This window comes from Phyllostomus hastatus, unplaced genomic scaffold, assembly GCF_019186645.2.
Source record: "Phyllostomus hastatus isolate PE091 unplaced genomic scaffold, TTU_PhHast_1.1 phas_scaffold_501, whole genome shotgun sequence".
Classification (NCBI taxonomy): domain Eukaryota; kingdom Metazoa; phylum Chordata; class Mammalia; order Chiroptera; family Phyllostomidae; genus Phyllostomus; species Phyllostomus hastatus.
Genome location: NW_025334033.1, coordinates 27,358,175 through 27,378,713, shown reverse-complemented (window position 1 = coordinate 27,378,713; position 20,539 = coordinate 27,358,175). Strand labels below are relative to the sequence as shown.

The window sequence follows — 20,539 nt, the reverse complement described above, 5'->3', positions numbered from 1 at the left end:
TGCAATTCAAGGTTTGATTCCCAGTCAGCACACATGTCTAGGTTGCGGACCAGGTCTCTAGTTGGGGGCGTGTGAGGCAACTGATTGAGGTTTCTCTTGCACATAGATGTTTCTCTCCCTCTCTTTCTCTCTTCCTTCCTCTCTCTTTAAAAAAATAAATAAATAAAATCTTTAAAAACAATGGTGATAGTAGGTCCTTGTGTTATTGTGAGCATAAAATGAGAATGCAGGCAGTGTCTAGTGGAGGAAAGCACTTGATACTTGCTAATATGATTTTTCTGTTTTTCCCAGCTGGTCCCTAAGATAATGTTCAAAGCTTCACCTTTTCCGTCATTTGTCTTTCACTGTCTGGTGAGATATAACTAATAAAAAACAGATACTAAGATGTTTTTTAATGTCGAGTTAAGACAAGTTAGGACCTGCTTTCCCACCGTGTGAGAGCAGACTGTAGTCCAGGATCAAAAGCAATTGCTTTTCTACTTTTCAAAGCTGCCAGAATTCCCTTAGAGATGTGCACCTGGTAACTGCAGGGAAAAGCTTAGAATCTGAATATTGTTACAGCTCACACCAGATCCCAGTCTAATGAAGATATGATTTCATTCATCTTGTCTGGAAAGAAAGGAAGAGCTGAAAAACCATGCTGAGGAGCCATGCAATCCTCTTAAATGTCAAAACACACTACCTGGGGAGCACCTTCAAAGGCCAGTGAAGTCGCAGGGGATGCGGCTGATGCCAGAAATCACAGCGGTCACCCTCAGCGAGGTGTGGCGCTTTGTTGCTTCCACAGGGCTGCCGCAGACACAACTGCACACCGTCCTCCCACAGAGGCCGCGGTGCCTGTCCAGAGAGCACCCGGGGACAGAACCCTCAGAATTCCTTAAACTGCCACTTGGAGAGCGTGGCATTGGCTTTGGAAGGTGGATGGAGCACTGTGTGCTCAGTAAGTAGCCCATCGGTGGCCACTGCGATTTGGCTGTGCCACCCTCTGCGAAATCCCAGTGTGGAAGCCACAGTGCCTTCAGGGAACCCCCTACCCCCAGGGCCCCTGCGTTCACCCCCTCCACCGAGGAAGCTGCTGTGCTTATGCTAATGGACACAGGGTTTCGTCCCTCCTCTGCCTGCCCTGGAGGAACAGTTGCTCCTAACATAGGTGGGCATCAGGAGGCCCATGTTTTGAGGTGCAGATGTCTGCAAGGGAGCTCTGGTCTGCAGATCTGATTGGAGGGAATGGTCCCGAAGGTGGTTCCTCTCAGGGCTGGGGCCAGATGCTCAGCAACCTCATCGTGAGTGTTCAGGCTGGCGTATTCAGAGAGGAGCAAAGGTAAGCAGCCAGCCAAATGAACCCAAGCTTTCGTGGCTACCATTTATGGAGTGTCTGTCTGCAGGCACGAAGCACTCTTACACATGATCTCATTTAATCTCACAACAACCTAGCATTGGTTTTATTACTCACATTACACAGATAAGGAAACTGAGGCTTAGTGGAGTGAAGAAATTTCCCAAAGACATGCAGCAGGAAGTAACAGGGCTTCCTGTCAGAGTTCTGCTTATAGAAAGTCAGAAGAGCAGCCCTGGGGTCCAAGAGTGCTTCCAGGGCATTTTCTAGGGCCCCTTCTTTCACACCTGGCATTTTTATACTTCTAAGCACCATCACCTAAGATTCTACAAAATGCGCTGTGTTCCCTGTCTGCAGAGGTAGCACGCAGCCTGGCAAGAGGCATGGCTCACTTGCACAGTCTGGGTCTCCTAGTCCAGGGCCCCCTCCACACCTCCTGGAGGCTTCTCTGTGGTTACCACGACTGAGCCTGGAAAGTGCCCAGTGCTATTTGTCAGCTCTGACTTTCAGCAGCACAAGGAGCTTCAGCAGGGGATGTGTGGGAAGAAATGTAATTCTTCCCAAGGCCTGTCCATCAGCTCTGTGGGGGCAGAAACAACCCCCTGGGGCCCCACAGCTCTCAGGAACCAAGGTCTTGGTATTTTCTCAAAGGACAACATACCCCTCTCATCTGAGGTTCTGTTTCAGGCCACTCTTCTTTTTCCTAGTAGCGGAGGGAGAACCAGTGGATGCCTCCCTCCTGGGGCTGGTGGTTTTTAACCCTCTTGGGCCCGGGGTAGTGCAGAACCAGGGATCCAATGCCCAGGACTGAGGCTGGGTCCTGGGCTGGGCCAGGCAGATGGAGCACATGGGAGCAGACGGAGCCATGCCATGCAGGGACAGAGAATGTCTGAGGGAGCTTGACGGGAGGTGGGGCCTGGGTGCAGAAGACTGAAACTGAACCTGAGGAAGGGAGGCAGGTGTGCAGGCAGGAGCCAGGTGGAGCAGGGACGGCAGGAATCAGCAGGCCCTTGGTGGAAAAGGAGCGAGGGGGGCAGGAGTTTGGCTGGAGGAAACGGGGGCCTGTAGAGCTGGCTGTTCTAGCTTGCTGGGCCTATGGATTCATCAGAGTAAAAGAGAGAGAGAGACAGTCCATTCCAATTGTCCACTCCTATGGGGCATACTGTACAAGTTAAACTAAAACCCTTATAGGATTCGAAACAAACTTTTGCACACCCTGGCCTATACTTTCCTTTCCAGCCTTACCTCCACTGGTTCTTTCTCTCTTTTATTTTTAAATTCTCACCTGAGGATACATTTATTGACTTTAGAGAGAGGAAAAGAAAGAGAAAGAAAAACATCAATGTGAGAGAGAAACATCGGTCGGCTGTCTCCTGTACACGCCCTGACCAGGGATAGAACTTGCAACCCAGGCACGTACCCTGACAGGGAATTGAACCCGAAATCTTTTGATATACGGGATGATACCCCAGTTAACTCAGCCACCCGGCCAGGGCCACCAGTTCTCTTTTTTGTGTGCCCTAAATCCCTGCCAAAACCCTCTGTGTTCCTTCACATGCCGCACTCTCCTCGCTCTGCACCCCGTGAAGCCGTCCACTCCCTGTGAAGGGCCGTTCTCTGGCTCTGTGCCTGTGGGGATCCTGCTCCTCTGACCCAAACGGGTAAGACATGGAAGAGGTATAGCCAGGAAGGATTTTGGAAACAGTTATCAAAGACATGTAAATTAAAGTAATAACAAGGCATCACACAGAGTGATGAAATCAGCAGACTGAAAAAACAAAACACCGCAACAAAACAAACAAACCCACAAAACCACACCCAGCGCTGACACAGTTTTGTCAAGCAGGTACACCTGCTGCTGGCGAAGTTGCAAACGGGCCCAGCCTTTCGGGGAGGAACCAAGGAGCAATGGACTTCGGGAGACATTGCAATATTCATGCCTTCTGAGGCCCAACAATCTTACTCTGCAGAACAAAGCTGAAGAAGAGGATATTAAAGAATAAGCTGCAACTGTGGAAAAACTGGAAATAGCCCAATTATCACACAACAGAGGACTGTACAGGAAATTACATTCACTAACAGATGGAAATGATGATGAAAACTATTTAGCAAAAGGAAATGCTTACAGTGCTTAGGAGAGCACAAAGCTGTACTGGGATTGCATGGTAACAACCACGTAAATGCATGAATAAGGAGGTGTCAGAGTGCACAGGGAAAGGAAAGTCACTGCCTGTTCGGTTGCTACTTTTATTAGGATGTTGTTGATGTAATAAAAGTCTTCTACAGAAAAAGCTACCCTTCCTTCAAACTTCCTTGCTCCTGTCTGGCGTGCGGCCCTCATTACATCACACCATGAGTGTAATGGTTACAGCACACCGGGTTTAGCCCTTGTGGACCATGAAACTCTTCAAGAGGGAGGACTCTGTTTTACTCCTTTCCTTTGTCTCACCTGAGCACTGGAATTTGCCTGGCACATGGTAAAGGACAGATAAATATTTAATGAGTGAATTCAACCACTGCTAAGGATTATATTATGCTGAAAAATAAAACTCAGCAAACCACTGTTTCCACCCTCTTGTCTCTTGGCAAAAAGCACTCAGGTAAATGGATAACTATGCTATTCATTTATTTATTTCCTTTTTATTGAATTTATTGGGGTGACACTGGTTAACAAAATTACACAGGTTTCAGGTGCACAATGCCACAACACATCAGCTATACACTGTACTGTGTGTTCGCCACCCCAGGTCAAGTATAATTGTTATTTTCAAAGGCTTCCTGGGAAGGGACAATTCACATTTTAAAAAGTTAGCATTTTGCATCTGGAGAGAAACATAGAAGCAACAATGCAGACAATACTTGGGAATCTATCTACTAAGGCTCTTGGGAAGTATTTACCTTTGCCTCAGAAGACAACAGATGTTTATTAATTGAAACCTCACTCTTGCTGGTATGGATCTTGCTCAGTGGATCGAGTGCTGGCCTGTAAACCAAAAGGTCACTAGTTCGATTCCCAATCAGGGCACATTCCTGAGTTGTGTGCCAGCCCGTGAGAAGCAACCAAGTGTTTCTCTCACACATCAATGTTAAAAATAAAAAAAGTGAAGCCTTGCTGAGATTTGTCCTTTAGGGCCAGCTGGATCCGGCCAGAAGGAAAACTATTCGTCATGCCTGCTGGGAGCCCTGACGCTGCTGTGCCTAAGTCAGAGCCTGTTTTGTGTGAGCCTACACGTCAGGGCTGGCGAGGGGACAGGAAATGTGATAGAAAGGCAGAAGCTTATCCCTCCCAAAGAGAATAATGGAAATTTGCCAAGAAACTATTTCTAAGTACCCAGGTCTTACTGAGTGCCAGTCATGCTATGCGCCTCACCTGAGGCTCCTATTTTATTGATAAAACTTCAAGTTCAAAGCTATTATGTGACTTACTCAAGATCAATAGCTAGTGAGGGGCAGGGCAGGGCCTCCAAACAGCCAGGGCAGGATCCCGCCCAGCCTCGCCTTGCAACTCATTCTAAACAGCCCCATTCTGGCTATTTGTCCAGGTGGACGAAGTCTCTCTTTTCCTTTTTATTTTTCCTTTTTCAGTTTTCAGAAGGTAAGTTAACGTTTTTCCAGGATTATGGTGATGTGGGAGGAGGCAAATTCTGGCACATACTGATACCTTCTTTCATGTAGCCTGTGACTCAGACTTTTTCAACTGGCTTGTTTTTTTTCCCCCCGCTGTTTTCAGCCTGATTTTACTCCAGCTCTTTGAATTGCTGCGGTCATCAGTCATTTTCTCCTTTAGAAAAATCACACACTCCCTTTCATCAGTGACTCTTCCTGCTACTCAAGTTTATAAACCATTTGCAGGACGTGTTTTCTTTAACTAAATACAGTCTCACATATTGAGGATAAGGTTTGTAAACCATAATATAACCATTTTAAAGGAAAAGTAGTTGCTTAGACCTTAAAGACAATTACTTCTTTGGAAGTCCCCCCACGTGCGGGGGCCAGATCAGAAATGAGCTTTTGCCCTGGCTGGCGTAGCTCAGTGGATTGAGCATGGGCTGCGAACCAAAGTGTCGCAGGTTCGATTCCCAGCCAGAGTACATGCTTGGGTTGCAGGCCATAACCCCCAGCAACCGCACATTGATGTTTCTCTCTCTCCCTCCCTCCCTCCCTCCCTCCCTCCCTCCGTCCCTCCCTCCCTCCCTTCCCTCTCTAAAAGTGAATAAATTTAAAAAAATGAGCTTTTAAAGAGACAAATAGTAGACAGTCTAGGAATTTGCAATAGCAATACTAGGCAAGTAAAATGCACATATATCAAAAATATATGCTGCCTCTCTGAGTACCTAATCAGTGTGTGAAAAGTATGCACCTTAAAGCACTTTTATTATAAAATATGTCCAGCCTACACGAAGGATAGAAAATAAATATCAAACAGCATTTGCCACCCCCTAGCTAAAGAAAGAATATGCTAAGTGCAATGAAAGCCCCTCCCCCAACCACAAGCTCCTCCCCATCCCTCCCCAGAGGAAATCACTGTACCTAATTGGTGTTTACCATCCCCATGAATGTCCATATTTGACATATAGCTTCGCAGCTTTCTAGTTTTCTGTAAAGTGAAGCATCTGTATGCACCTACGATTTACTTTCTTTGCTTGATGTCAAGTTTTTGAGGTTTATTCATGTTGATGTGGGTGGTAAGACACCGGACTCTGCTCCTGGAAAAGTGGGACACTCACCCTCTGAGAGGCGAGTGCAGGGATCAAGGGGATGGTGGAATCTATGCCCCGTTTCACACTCGGAGCACGTGCAAGGTCACCTGCCCTGCTTACCTCCTCTCCTCCCTCTCCGTCCCTCCTTCCAGTGCAAGTACTAACATGTCACACGTGTGTACACAAGGTGATCCCACTGTAACATGATGTCGTAGGTTGCAAAGCAGAAGTCAGAGACTGTATTGTGAATCTTAGCATTATCCAATACAAATGAAATGGGAGCTACATAGGTCACTTGAAATGTTCTAGCAGCCACATATTACAAAGTAAAAATAAACAGGTAATTTTAATAACATATTTTGACCTAATATATCTAAATTATTATCATCTCAATATATAATCAGAATAAAATTATCACTGAAACAGTTCATGGTTTTTTTTCATACCAAGTATTCAAAATCCGACATATACTTTACAGTGGCAGTGTGTGTTAATTTGCACTGGCCATGTTTCAAGAGCTCAGTAGCCACAAGGGCTAGTAACTACTGTGTTAGTACAGATGTACCTTTAAAATCTGACCCGCAGACACACACCGAGCAATCTTTGATGGGCCAATAACCACATTAATGAATGAACATGGGGAAGGTGGTTGTGTCCTTCCGTGACACGAGAGGAAGAGTCTTTGCCCAGGGTCTTTGGGTGGCCAGGATGGTGCAGGGGAAGCAGCATCAAGGGGCTGGGGAGCCTGGTGGGAGGCCCCAGCACTATGACCCCCTTCCTCAATCTTGGGAAGGTCACTTGACCTCCTAACCTTTTGGAGCCTCAGTTTCCCTCTCTATGAAATGGGAGGGTCAACTGGAATCATTTTAAGGGCCCTTCTAGCACTGATGACCCTGAGCTTTCCGCCTCCTGTGACCAGTCTTCCTCGGAGTCTGGACAGTGCTGGTTCTCTGCCAAAGGGATGGGCTGCCATTCGTCTTCCCAACACAGAGCACCGGCAGCCTTTTGTTAGAAACAGACTCTGAGTGTTCCATGGAGCCTAAGTGTCAACCTTTGTTCTTCTGGGAGAACCATGAGTCCACCCCAGGCCCGTGTGGCACCACAGAAGTCCACAGTTGGCAAGAACCACAAACCAACTCCCCTGGGTAGCATGGTCCAGGCGGCGCTTTATTTAGACGAATGTTCACAGAGATGCTACAGTTCCATCTGGGCGTATGATTATATGTTTGAATGCCGTGTGGTCTTACGGGAAGTCAAGAGCCCTGACTGCAAATCCCAGCTCATGCCAAGTTCACCGTGCCCTGCCTTGGTTTCCCCTTTTCCCAAACTGGCAGTATAGCTGTTACTTATAGTATGACAGTTCTGTCCCAGTCCCCAGGCCCCTTTTTAAAGAAACATGAGCTTTTACTCTAAATGCAACCCAAGTCCAAGTTTTGAAGTACCTTTGGGCTGAAAGCAGCTCTGAAGTCCGGTGAGACCTCGGGCTCCATCCTCTGTTCTTCCTGAAGATCCAGTGGCACGAAGGAGGACATGCAGCTGTGACCAGTGTGGGAGAGCTGCGGGCATGGAGGGGAAATGGTAGATTCGATTTTATTCCTCGAGCCCGTATCGAAAGGGAGGTGGGTGAGCGTACCCCTGGATGAAAGGACTACTCTCGGCTAACCTTTTCCATCCTATTGAGACCGCACCAAAGGGACAGCCTCTCAGCCATCTCTCTTTAATCATGAGAGGGACGGAAAAGGAAGGCTCTTTCTAATGTAAACTCTACCAACAGTCAGGAGGTGCCACTGGCCAGGGCACTCTGAATCTTGGCAACTCATCACTGAACGCAAATCTAAAGTCAATATTGTGCTACTTCTGCCCACATTATCTCTTTAAAGAGACACATCATCACCCAAACCCTGTGGGCTCATTCAGAAATTACCTTCTCTCTGAGAGCTCATTTTCCTGGGCTATCTTTGGTTTCAGCCTCTCAGGACTATGACATTTATTTTAATTTCAAGACTACTGTAGAATTCAGGCCAGAGCTCTGCCACCATCACCGCCGCCTCTGTCTAGGCCACAACCAGGCCGTCCTGCTCCATAGTCTACTTCCCAGTCCAGGGCACAGTGATGCTGCACATGTGCTGCTGGCTGACCAGGGCCAGAACCAGAAGGAGGAGGTGGTGACTAAGGAGACCTGGCTGCAAGGCTCCCTCAAGGCCTCCTGTGTGTACAGGCAGCTCCCCAAGTTCCAGGACAAAGGCTTCACTCTGTACCAGTCCAACGCCATCCTGTGACACCTAGGCTGCTCCCTTGGGCTACAGGGGAAGGACCAGAGGGAGGCAGCCCTGGAGCACATGGTGAATGACGGCATGAAGGACCTTCGCTGAAAATGCATCATCCTTATCTGCAACAACTGTGAGGCAGGCAAGGAGGACAACGTGACAGACAGAACTGCTGTCAGAAGCCTTTGGAAGCCTTCTGAGACCCTGCTGTCCCAGACCCGGGGGGCCAGGCCTTCACCGTGGGTGCCCGGATCTCCTCTGTGGACTACGACCTGCCGGACTTGCTGCTGAAACACCAAGTCCTGGCCCCCTGCTGCCTGAACTCTGGCCCCCTGCTGCCTGAACTCTGACCCCCTGCTCTTGGCCTCCGTGGCTTGCCTTAGCAGCGGCCCAAGACGCAGGCCTTCTGGGCCTCCCTGGAGCACCGGCCCCTCCCCATCGGTGGCAGTGGGGACCTGGGGGCTTGTGGTGCCCAGAGCAGGAGGCAGGGGCTGCCTTCCTCTCTTTCTTTGGGAACAATAAAATTTCCAGGAGAAAAAAAAGTAATTTAGAATTCAGTGTAATTTATAAGGTTACATACACACCAACCTGATAAAAAATTAATACTATGGAAGTGGATTAAATAAAAAGTAAGTGTCCATTCCATCCAAGCCAAACGCCAATCTGTAACCAGTTTCCTGAGTTTTATTTCAAAGCTATTCTAGAGATAAAAAATATATTTTCAGGCCTTAATAGAAAGTTGTACCATTTAATTTTAAACCTATTTTAACTGAAGACAAGGTAGAAAGCTAGAAACACGTGGATTAAAAAAAGCAAAAAGCAAAAAAAAAGCAAAAAAAAAAAACAAAACCCAGAGAGAAAGGCCTGGGGTATAATTTTTTTAAATGATGTGTTGATGTGTTGGGTTTAAAAATATTTTGATGTGTTTCAATCATGCAAAACAAAATGCTGTGAATCACGGACTGTTCCAAAGAAACTGTCTCGCATGATTATATATTTTTGTGTTCACTTGGCAAGGTCATCTTAATGAGTTTACATAATAATATACAGAAAACAGGAGCCACCAGATAAACTGGAGCGAGCAAGGAGGGAAGGGGGCGGGGAAACACAGGCTGTCTCGGAGCTACTGCAGGGAAGAGGTGCCGAGAAGGAAACCGGGAGAGACTGGGCAGGTGGGTGAGCCAAGCTCCAGGCCAGCGCTTTCCTGAGGATTTTCTGCGACGAAAGGGAGTGACCACGCTCTGCGCTGTCCAATACAGTAGCCACTGGTGCCGTTGCACACTTGCAACGTGACTAATGTGACTGAGGCACTGGCTTTTTAAATTCCATTTGCTTTTAATTCATTTGAACTTCAATAGCCACATGGGTTAGTGGTCACCATACTAGACGGTGCCTATCTGGGATTCACAGCGTCTTTGGGAGCATCAGGGAGCACAAAGGAGAATTAAACAGAGAGAGAGAATAAGTGAGGGGAAAGTAAAAGCAGAAGAGAAAATAAGGAAGGGGAGGAGAGGGGAAGAACGAGAGGAAGGAGGAGCCCTTGGGCCTTGCCAGAGGAAAAGGAGAAGGGAAGAGAATAAAAACAAAAAGGACAACTCCAAGAAGTGAGGGTAGGAGATGGGAAAAGAGAAAGGCACAGTGGAAAGGCCCAGACAGCTGAGATCAACTGTCTCAAATGACAACAAGTGACACTGTACCCCTGGAAGGGAGCTTCCCACCGCCTCTGGCATTTGCGTATTTGGGGGTCTCTGCGACAGCAGCACTGGAACATCCTCTGGGGGGCTAACTTCTGCAACAACATCCCACCTGTGCTGACCTTGGGAGGCCTGTGGACCTGAACTACCTCACCTGCGACGGGAGCAGGGGTCCGCCACCCCAAGGACCCCGACACCCTGCCGTGTAAAATAAAATGGCTTGCTCCAAGAAACCCACAGGTTTGACCCACCACTAGGTGTCACCATTAACCAAAATGAATTTTTGTTTTTTATTCTATTTTTTAACCTGCAACATTTGGTGTAGGTCTCTTCTTCAAATTTATATCAGATCTACACATTTTATTTGATACTTACTCACTTTGTCACATAAAAGCAAAGTGGCTTGTGCTCTGGGAGCCCACTAAACAGGGATACCCATTCTAATTTGGTTTATTTTTCTTTCCAGTTAACACTTTGCTAAATGCCACAAATGTGATGAGTATGAGTGCACGCACACTCACTTGCTGCTTGTCATTCATTCAACATTTGCCACGTGTCAGGCAGGGGCCTCAGTACGGCTGTGTAAGTTTCGCACTGAACAACTGCAGGGGACACTGCTCACATAGGCCTCGATGTGACGGGTTCTCCCCGAGGTTGTTCGGCTCTGAGGTGCTGCAAGACTCTGGCCTGGGCCCAGGGGACAAAAGCATGGTCCCTGTTTTTTCCTTCCTCTCTGTTTTCTCCCTTAAGAAAGATAGTTAGTCTAAAACTTTCTTTGTAATTAGAGACATCTGTGCCCTATATAAATTTCGAGAGTTATACATACCAATGTTTCTTTACCTTCCATCCTCATAAGAACTAAACTTTTGTTCCTTTTCAGAAAAGTAATATCCCTCACTGAGTATCTTTTATGAATAAAGCAATGTGCTAAACCAGCTGGGAAAGTCAAGTCGTGGCCATTGCCCTTGAGGAATTCAAGAAGAGGCTTGATCATACTTACGACACAAAACAATACACTGAAGTCTTGCTGCCACTAGAAGAGGGGAAGTGGCAGTAATTGAACATGAACTTGTTGACTAGGACCTGTAGACTCTGGGGAATGTACCAATTAGGTTTTGCTGTGTCACAAATCACCTCAAAACTTAGTGGCTTAAAACAACAAACATTTATTATTTCTCATGATTTTGTAAGCCATTTGGACAGTTTTGATCCTGGCTGGTGTGGCAGAGCTCTGAGGTCCATGGGTCACTCACGTGGGGTCAGCCAGCCTCACTCATGTACCTGGAGGTCGACAGGAAGTTGGTCAAGGAGAGTCCGCTGGGATGGTTTGTCTCTGCTCCATGTGGGCTCTCATTCTCTAGCAGGCTAAGCCGGGCTTCACACGGTCGTCTCACTGTGGTGGTCTCACTGTGGTAGTCTCAGGGTACCAAAGAGTAGCAGGAGAGGGCAGGCTGCCAAGTGTAAGCCCTGTTAAATTTCTGCTTGTGTCATGTTTGCTCTGGTCCCATTGGCCAAAGCAAGTCACATGGCCAAGACTGTAGTCAGTGTGACCAGTATGACCTAAGAATGTGGCTACAGTGAGGTATGAATAAATTGAAGGCCGTTACCACAACAGTGTACTGAAGCAAGTTAATTTAATTTAAATCCTCCTTATTTCAATTTTTACCAAAATGATAATAATGCTTTCTTTACCTACTGCCCAGGGGTGCAAAAAGAATGAACAGAGAAGAAACTGCTATATTTCACTGTAAACATTATTAATTTTATTTCAGTTTCTTTTTTTTTGTCTTTTTCATGTCTCTTCCACAACATAAACAACCTATCTCACTTATTGAAAATTCCTATCAAACATAAAATAATATTGAATGTCAACTGTAATTGAACAATAAAATTTTTTTAAAGTAAAGGTAATAGTTTCAGAGAAATTTCCATTGGTCTCTAATCTTCACCTTTAAATAGGTACACGTCAAGGGCTCTGTGTACTCACCCTCCTAACCCACCTAACAGTGCGACTAGGACATTCTTTGGGGCAGAGACCTAGGAATGTCTGGCCGCTTGCCAACTCCCACCACTGCCCCTATATGTTAGACGTTGCAAGTATATTTTGCTCTAGATAGTTGCTCAGCACAGCACAGGTTGGATACCTGTTGTTACAGTGTTCTAAGGATTTATCTGATCCTAAAGAGAATGACTAGGCATTTACGGTGTCTGTTCTCATCCCATTTGCACATTGCTGAGTGTTACTAAAGATAACCACACCTCTGCAAATTCACATTCGATCCTGCTGGAACCAAGGTTAGGCAAGAGCATTACTTCACCCTCACTAATGACCTCTTTTTCCTGTAGTTTGTGATCTCTACAATTTAATTTGATAAAGAAACATTTATTGAGTATCTGTTATGTGTGAAGAACTGCTGCAGAAATGGAGGTGAGTAAAGCACAGTTCTTGCTCTCCTGGAGGTCACTGTTCTATCTGATGGGGCAGTTAGATAACTGACAACAAACTATAAGGCAAAGCTGGCAGATAAGCACTATGGGGAACATTCGGGAAAGAATCATTTACACCAATGGGATGAACTTGAGAAGATATCATAAGAGTGATGACTTTTGTTCTGCACCTTGATGAATCAGTAGAACTTCTCAATGTGGAGAAAGAGTGAGAGGATCCCACTGGGAGGGAACTCCAGGGTAAACAGGTCAGGTTTAAAGTTCATGTGTTCAGGAAAAGGCGATCACCCAGGGTGCTTTGAGTGTGGGCTATGTTGTAGTTAATGGAAAAGGAGGGGAGGCCAGCTTGTCAAGACACTGGATGTTATAGTGAGGGCCTCCAATGGTCTATGACTAAAGCATTCTCATGATTTTAATTATTTTAGAAATGTTACTCTGTCCTCCGGATCCTGACAAAATGGCAGCCCCATTTTAGGCTTCTGGCCGTCTCACACAGCCCAGCCTGCAAGCGCTGCAGGAAGGAGGCAGTTGGTGGGTACGAGTGTCTAGTGTAATGATGGAGAGAAGCCTCTAGAGGGACAGCACATGGCTGGCTCCCAGGGTTTGTGTGTATGTGACTGCTGTATAGGGTGAAGAGGAAAAGTGCCACAGGTGGGGAAACTTCTATCTTGGGCTCTTTTTCTTACCTGTGTTTTCATGGACAGATTACAAGTTACTCTAACTCCACTGTAAGACAAACAGAATCACCAATCCTGCACCAGCAGGAGATGGAGCTTGTGGTTACATTAGGGCAGGCTTAACTCCTGGGGGTGGGAAGGAGAAAACAGGTGCAGATTGATCTGCATTTACTCCAAGAACAGGAATTCAACAGAGTACTGGAGGTCTTGGCCAATGTGATAAGACAGGAAAAAGAAGTAATAGGTATAAGGATTTGAAAGGAAGTAACTGTCATTATTTATAGGTGATCTGATTATATACATAGAGTACCTCACAGAATTACTGGAAAATCCTGTAGAACTAGGCCATCAGGAACAAGATCTGCTTACAAAAATCTGCATTCTTCTACATCAGCAATATTCAGTCAGAAAAATATAATAGAATATGATATTTTTCATAAGAACAACAAAACTACAAAGTACCTACAAATTAACTTACAAAAAGTTCAAAATAAAGTTTTGGAGAAAAATTTAAAACTATGATAGGAAACAATATAAGATGTGAATAAGCAAAGAGATATGCATATTCAGATATGCATATCTGAATAATATTTGCATATTCAGATTTGCATATGAATAAGCAGAGAGTCTTGGTGGACAAAACATGTAATTTTGGGGTGTCTATTCTTCCCAAGCTAATCTAAAAATTCAAGTCAATCTTATTACATGCCCAACAATTTTTTGATGGAATGAAAAGGTGTCTTCAAAAATTTATATGAAAGAGGTGGGAGGAGGGAAAATTAGATACAGATGCTCAAAAAGTACAAATGTCCAGTTATAAAATAAATAAGTACTAGGGATGTAATGTACAATATGATAACTACAGTTAACACTGATATATGGTATATACGAAAGTTGTTAAGACAGGTGATCTTAAGAGTTTCATCACAATGAAAATAATTTTTTTCTTGTTTTTTTATTTATATAAGATGATGGATGTTAGCTAAATTTATCTGTGGTAATCACCTCATAATATATGTAAGTCAAATCATTTTGCTGAATCTTAAACTTATACAGTGCTCTATGTCAATTTTATCTCAATAAAACTATAAAAATGTATATTGAAGAATAAAATCAAAGTTCATAATCAATTGAGTCAATTTTGAAAGAAGAGCGAAGAGGAAGGACATGCCTCACTGTACTCCAATGCTGTCCACTAGAACATTGTGTTACTGATGCAGAAACATGCATGTAGGTGAAGGGCCAGAAAGTACTCAGAAATGTACATGTGTGTGTTTATGCGTTTGGGTGTGAGTGCACCTGCCATATGGAAAAGAAGTCACCACAAATTGGTGGGGTGGCGGGGGCGCTGCTTAGGAGATAGTGCAGGGAAAACTGGCTTACCTCCCGGAGAAAAATGAAGTTGGATCCCTAACACCATAAACAAAGGTGAACTTCAGATGCATTAAATCTATGGATGTGAAAAGCAACCCATCAAAAAATAGAAATATACATAGGAGAACATATGTATGATATTAAAACTGAGGAAGAACTTCTTCTTTTAAAAAAAGACCTAACGCCCTGACCAGTGTGGCTCAGTTGGTTGGGCATCGATCCACAAAACAAAGCTTGCTGGTTCGATTCCCAGTCAAGGGCACATGCCTGGGTTGTGGGTTTGATCTCCAGTCAGGGCGTGTACGAGATAACCAATCAGTGTTCTCTCTCACATCAGTGTTTCTCTCCTTCTCTTTCTCCTTCCCCTCTCTCTATGAATAAATAAATAAAATCTTAAAAAAAATAAAAACAAGATCTAACATGTGTAACCATAGGTAAAAAAATTGATAAATTAAACTATGTAAAATTATTAGTAATATAATAGTAGATATCAATTTCAAAATTAACTGACAGGTGATATACTGAGAAAAAAAAACATTTGAGACTTCTAAAGCCAGGAAAGGATTATTACCCAGAACATATAAGAAAGTGCTACCAGAAAAAGACAGAGAACCCAATAGAAAAATGGGCAAAAGCTATGAATATACAACTCACACAAGAAAATCCACTAGTTTTGCTCAACCTCACTAGTTATTAGGCAACCAAAAATTAAAACAATAGCAAGATAGCTCTTTTTACCCAGGAGGCTGGCAAAAATCAGGAGATTGGCTGGTACCAAACTCTGGCAAGGCTGTAGGGAGCAGAGACTCTCCTGCTGGTCCGGTGGAAAGCACGCTGGTAGAGCTGTTCTAGGGCATGTCAAAGACAGACAGAGCTAACGCCGGTTAAAGCCGTAAGGCCAGGCTTCATTCAGAACTCATGCAAGAGGGAAAATGAGTCCAGAGCGAACTGAACTCAACTCCTCCCAAATTAAAGGCTGAAGATGTTTTAAAGGCTAGGATATAAGGGATAGGCACTGAGGGGTGTACAGAGGGGTCAGTCCCTGTGACTAGGCCCCCTGGATTTGTTAACTGGTGCTTATGCACAGGAGAAACAAACTTCTCCCATCATTAAGACGGCAGAGGGGGGCAGTGACTCAGGTTGAAGCAAGACACCCACCAGCTGGGCCCTTATTCTCCCACTGGGACTGGGAAGAGCCAAGAGTTAACCACCCCACCCCCGCATGTTTCCTTTTCAGAGGGAAGCCTCTGGGGTCCTTCAGGAAACAGTTTTGGGTGGTTGATTCACATCTCCAAGATCAGAGAAAGGATTGGTAATTAACTGTAAGCTTCCTAAAGTAACTGCTCTAAGATGGGGTTCAGGGGCTACCTGCATATCAGCAGGCGTTCATGAGAACAAATGGTAAATCTTCCAGGAAGGCGTTTTAAGGAGGGATGTGACCTTCAGCCGCTAGAAGCCGTGCTAGAGTTTGGTCAGGTCTCTTAGTGAAGGGGTTTGGATGGAGTCTCAAGGTGTCCGGGGTTCTGGAGGTCTCAGGCACAGCCCACAAGTCCACTGTAAAAGCACATCTGCATAGATAGTGTACCTCAGCTGTGCCACTGCTGGGCACATGCTTCAGAAAGGCTGGCATAGGGCCTAAAGGGTCGTGAACAAAGATATTCATCTCACTGTAACACTGCTCACAGAGAGTCGTGGGGGGGGGCGTTGCTAGGGGAATGGAAAAGTAAAGGTGGTAGCTAAATTTAAAACTAGGAACCATACAAAATACCATCATGTATTTTGTAAGTACACATACCTGTCCAAGAACATATGATCGAAAACATGAGAGCGAAGACCTATGGGAGGGAGGGGAATGGGAGTGAGTATCAGGGATGAAGAGGGAAAAAATCAAACGAAACCAGAGCCGCTCCTTAGACAGATGGACGATGAGGGAGACATAAACTCCACTCACTGCGCTACAGTGAGAAAAGAAGGGACAGAGGGAAGGGGAGAGGATGATGGGGAGAAACAGAGAGAAAGTGTGCCGCTCTGGCAGGGTGGGTGAAGAATGAGAAGCTAGGACGGGGGAGGCCAGGGGAGAGGTGATGGGGGTGCAGGTGGGAGGGGAGAACTGTCACAAGTACAACAGAGGCCACAGAAGTGAGAACGAACAGTCAAGGAGTGTTGATTAAGGACCTAGTTCTCTGTGCCTGGAGCTGTTAGGCTCTTTCATTCCCTTTGGGAATGGATCCTAGACATTCCCTGAAGGTGGAAGCATTTATAATGGATGATATACTGAATGGGGGTCTGGTACATGCTGACTCCCAAAGGTTCTAACTCGTGCAACTGGGAGGATGATGGTGCTGGTAACCAAACTAAGACCAAGGTAAGGTGGGAAAGACACAAATTCGTGGCTTGGGATCTCCCAATCCATCACTTTGAAAAATCAAGATTCCAAGAAGGCATTTCTTTTGGTGGGGGGGGAGAGGTGACATTCATTGTACTCCTAATAATCACTGGTATTTCCATAACAACAAAAATGTTGAGTGCTTATTGGACATTAGATACTACATTTAAGATGTTTATACCCATTAGCCCATTCACCACCCCATAAAGTGGGTACTGTTGGTATCTCCATTTTATCGATTAGGAAACTGAAGCTTAGAGAAGTTAAGTGCTTGCCCAAGATCACAGAGTTTCTACAAACCCACGTCTTCTGATTCCTCAGCCCTGCGCTGTGTCAGACACCATGCTGCAGGCTTACTCTCGTGTAATTCCCACACGTGTTCCACGGGATGGGCTCATTATCTTCACGTCACAAATGAAAGCGAGGCTCAGAGCACGCAGATTGCTGGTGCAGCCTCTCCCAGCCAATCAGTGGCCAGCGTGGGATCCAAACCCACGGTCCACCCTTTTCACAAATGTCGGCCGTCTCTCCAAGCTGCTACTCAGACCGTTCCTCGTGCTCCAGTTCAAACTCTACCTACAGGCTAAATGAGTCTAAACAGACGATATTAGCCAATTGCAGAGTACAGACCTTGTTTGGGCCCATTTCAAACAAGGGGTTAGTAAAACCACCGAGAGGACTACTGGGAAAACGTGATATTAAGGAATTATTGAAGTTTGTGAGTGGTGGCAACATTGTGATTGTGTTTTAAATAAGGGAGCCCTTTTAAAGAAGAGATACATACATATGAAACAATAAAGTGGTTCTCAAAGTGTGGCTCCCGGATCTGAAGCACCAGCGTCCTCTGGAGACTTGTTGGAAATACACACTCTCGTCCCCACTTGGGACCTGCTGACTTGGAAACCTTGGGCGTGGGGTGCAGCAACCCGGGTTCTCACAGGCCCTCCAGGGGGTTCTGATGCACACGGAGCCTGAGAGTCACTGAAGTAATGTGAAGTCTTGAATTTGTTTCAAAATAACTTGGGGGAGGGGTGGTGCTTGGTGAGGGCCCAGAGGAAAGGAGGCTGGCTGTGAGTTGGGAATTGCCACAGCTGGGTGATGGGCACAGGGTCTCATTATAAACACACTCTCGACTTGTACATGTGTTTGGAAGTTTTCATAATAAAAGTTCTCAAAAATCCAAACCATTTTCTCCACCATGCCCCTCAACAGTTCTCTCCTCACGTCTCTTGGTCTCTTCCTTTCCAGCTCTCCTCCCTCTGGAACATTCCCTCCCGGCCTCAGACACATTAGCTCTGCTTATTCTCCTCATTTGCCCCAAGTTTTCCAAAGCTTCGTGGCTCCTTCCATGAAAGTTTTTAAATGACCCATCTATTACCATCATGATGCCCCCATTTCTCCTCCCAGGGTTCTTCCTCCCGCATCGCTCACTCCACTGTTTGCAGAAGCAGATTTCTCCGAGGCCCTAAGGACCACCTAGAGTCCAGGATGTTTCTCGTCACTCACCACTTGTGGTCTTTCTGCCACTTTTGTTGGCTAATGATGCCCTCTTCTCCTAGACAGTCTGTCGTTTCTTTTCTTTCTCTTAACAGAGAACACATCCGCCTTTTTTAATCTTAGAAAGAATTTAACTTGTGTGATTTAGTTTGTAACAGATTTGCTGTTAAAAACAACAACCCAGACAATACAGAAATGTAACAAGTAAAACTTGTCCCCTTGTTCCCTGGGACACTATCTTTCTAGTTACTTCCTACTGCCCTGGCTCACCGCTCCGCCAGGTCTGAGTTCATTCCCCAGGCTCCCCGGGCCAGCGCTCACTCTGGGGAACCTGAAGACCACAGCCCACTGATTCTTCATGCCGAAGGGTGGAGATTGTTGAAGGCAAGGGAGATGGCCAATGAAATAGAGGAGAGAATGACAGCAGAGCCCAGGCAGGGATGGCTGGCAGCCACCCAGAAGTGGGAAAAGAATGAAATGTCCCTCATGGATGTCCAGCTCTGACGACTCCCCAGACCTTTCCCTTCAGTGAGTGTCTCTCATTCTGAGGCATGACTTTCAGGCTCTTTTAGGAGCTCAGGGGCCCAGGAGCTTCTTTAGAAGACCTATTATACTGTTCAGCACATAAACTTAGAATGAAGACTCATTGTTATATACTGTGGCCACCTCTGCTCTCACTGTGACCTTGAACCCATCCTAGGGGTCTCACTTCCCCCACATGACCAGCACTATGTGAGCACTCACTTCCTCTTGTCCCCAAAGCCACCAAGCTACTGACTTACTGACAATCTACTCATTGTCATATTTATCTGAATCCATGAAATTGTATCTTTGTTGCTCTTCTAGGAGTTTCCTGACCCTCTTGAGGAAACCACTCAAGAAACGTGACCCCTGTTTTAAATTGCCAGTCGTCCCAGGTTTTGTGACTTTTTGAAACTTGCGATAAGATGTTATCAATGTTAAAATGAATACTATGTCAAAATGCAGGAAAGTGCTTATGGTCCAATGTTAGTTTTTTCAAAAGTAGTGTACAAAATATGGTATATTTACTCAATAGTAACCAGGTAAATGTTTTTTGTTGACACCGACAGGAATGAGAATGCAATGTGCGAGTAGGAAGTTATTGTCAGGGGGGCTGGATCAGTGGACAACTTTTTCTTTTACAGACTCCCTCTGACTGGGTTTGTACATGGAACTCACTGGGCTGAGGTGTTTCCCTGTGCTAGTGCAATGGTGAAAGTTCTCTCTCCAGTCTTGGCCAGGAAATGCTTTGTCCAGCATTAGACTTCCTGTTGAGTCTTCACCAAGTCACCGTGCTGCTCACGCACCAGCTGGAAGACCAAGGAGTTAGTTTTCACTTCCCTGCCACTCCCTTTTTGTCTAGACAATGGGCAACAAGTTAGCACTGCTTCTTTCCTAGCTTCTTCTCTGCCCTCTTCCCCTTCTGCTGACAGCTGATTATATGAGAGCAGCTATGACGGGATTTCCCTTACTTACTATCTCTGAATTGATTTCTTTCCTATGAATGGGGCCTGTGGGAACTTGTGTTTTCTCTCAGAGGTGCAGTGAGCCCGGGGATCCTTCTGATCACAGACAGGTCTGGTGCCCCCACTGAAAACGAGCAACCCCAGTTACAAACATCACTATTCTTTGTGGTGATGGATTATGGTGTCCTCCCTAAACACTCAAAAGAATTTTACAAATCCTCACTGGAATGAAGTGGTGCAGTCTCTATTATAAAAATGGAAAAATGGAGGTATTTGAGGCATTTTGCCTTCCCTGTCCTCCAGGGCAAAGAGAATTTGAAGAGAGAGCCCAGATTTCTTGGTCTGTGAAGAGAGAGCCCAGATTTCTAGTTTTCGGATTCTTTGAACATCCTTGAAGAACTCTCACTGTATCTTGTCATCATTTTCACTAATCCTCACCAAGGACATGTCTATTGATTTCAGAAAGAAAGGAAGGGAGAGAGAAAGAGAGAGAAATATTGAGAGAAACAATCGATCAGTTGCCTCTCATATGTGCCCCGACCAGGAATCAAACCCACAACCTAGGGATCTGACCAGGGATTGAACTTACAACATTTGGGTGTACGGGATGACATTCCAACCAACCGGGCCACCTGGCCAGGGCCTCTTGCTGTCATTTTTATCATTCACAAAG

At 45.5% G+C, this 20,539-nt stretch overlaps 1 pseudogene; it reads left to right on the top strand.

Moving 5' to 3' along the window:
- Positions 1–720: 720 nt before the first annotated feature.
- Positions 721–8,854, top strand: LOC123808814 (annotated as a pseudogene).
- The last annotated feature ends 11,685 nt before the right edge of the window (positions 8,855–20,539 follow it).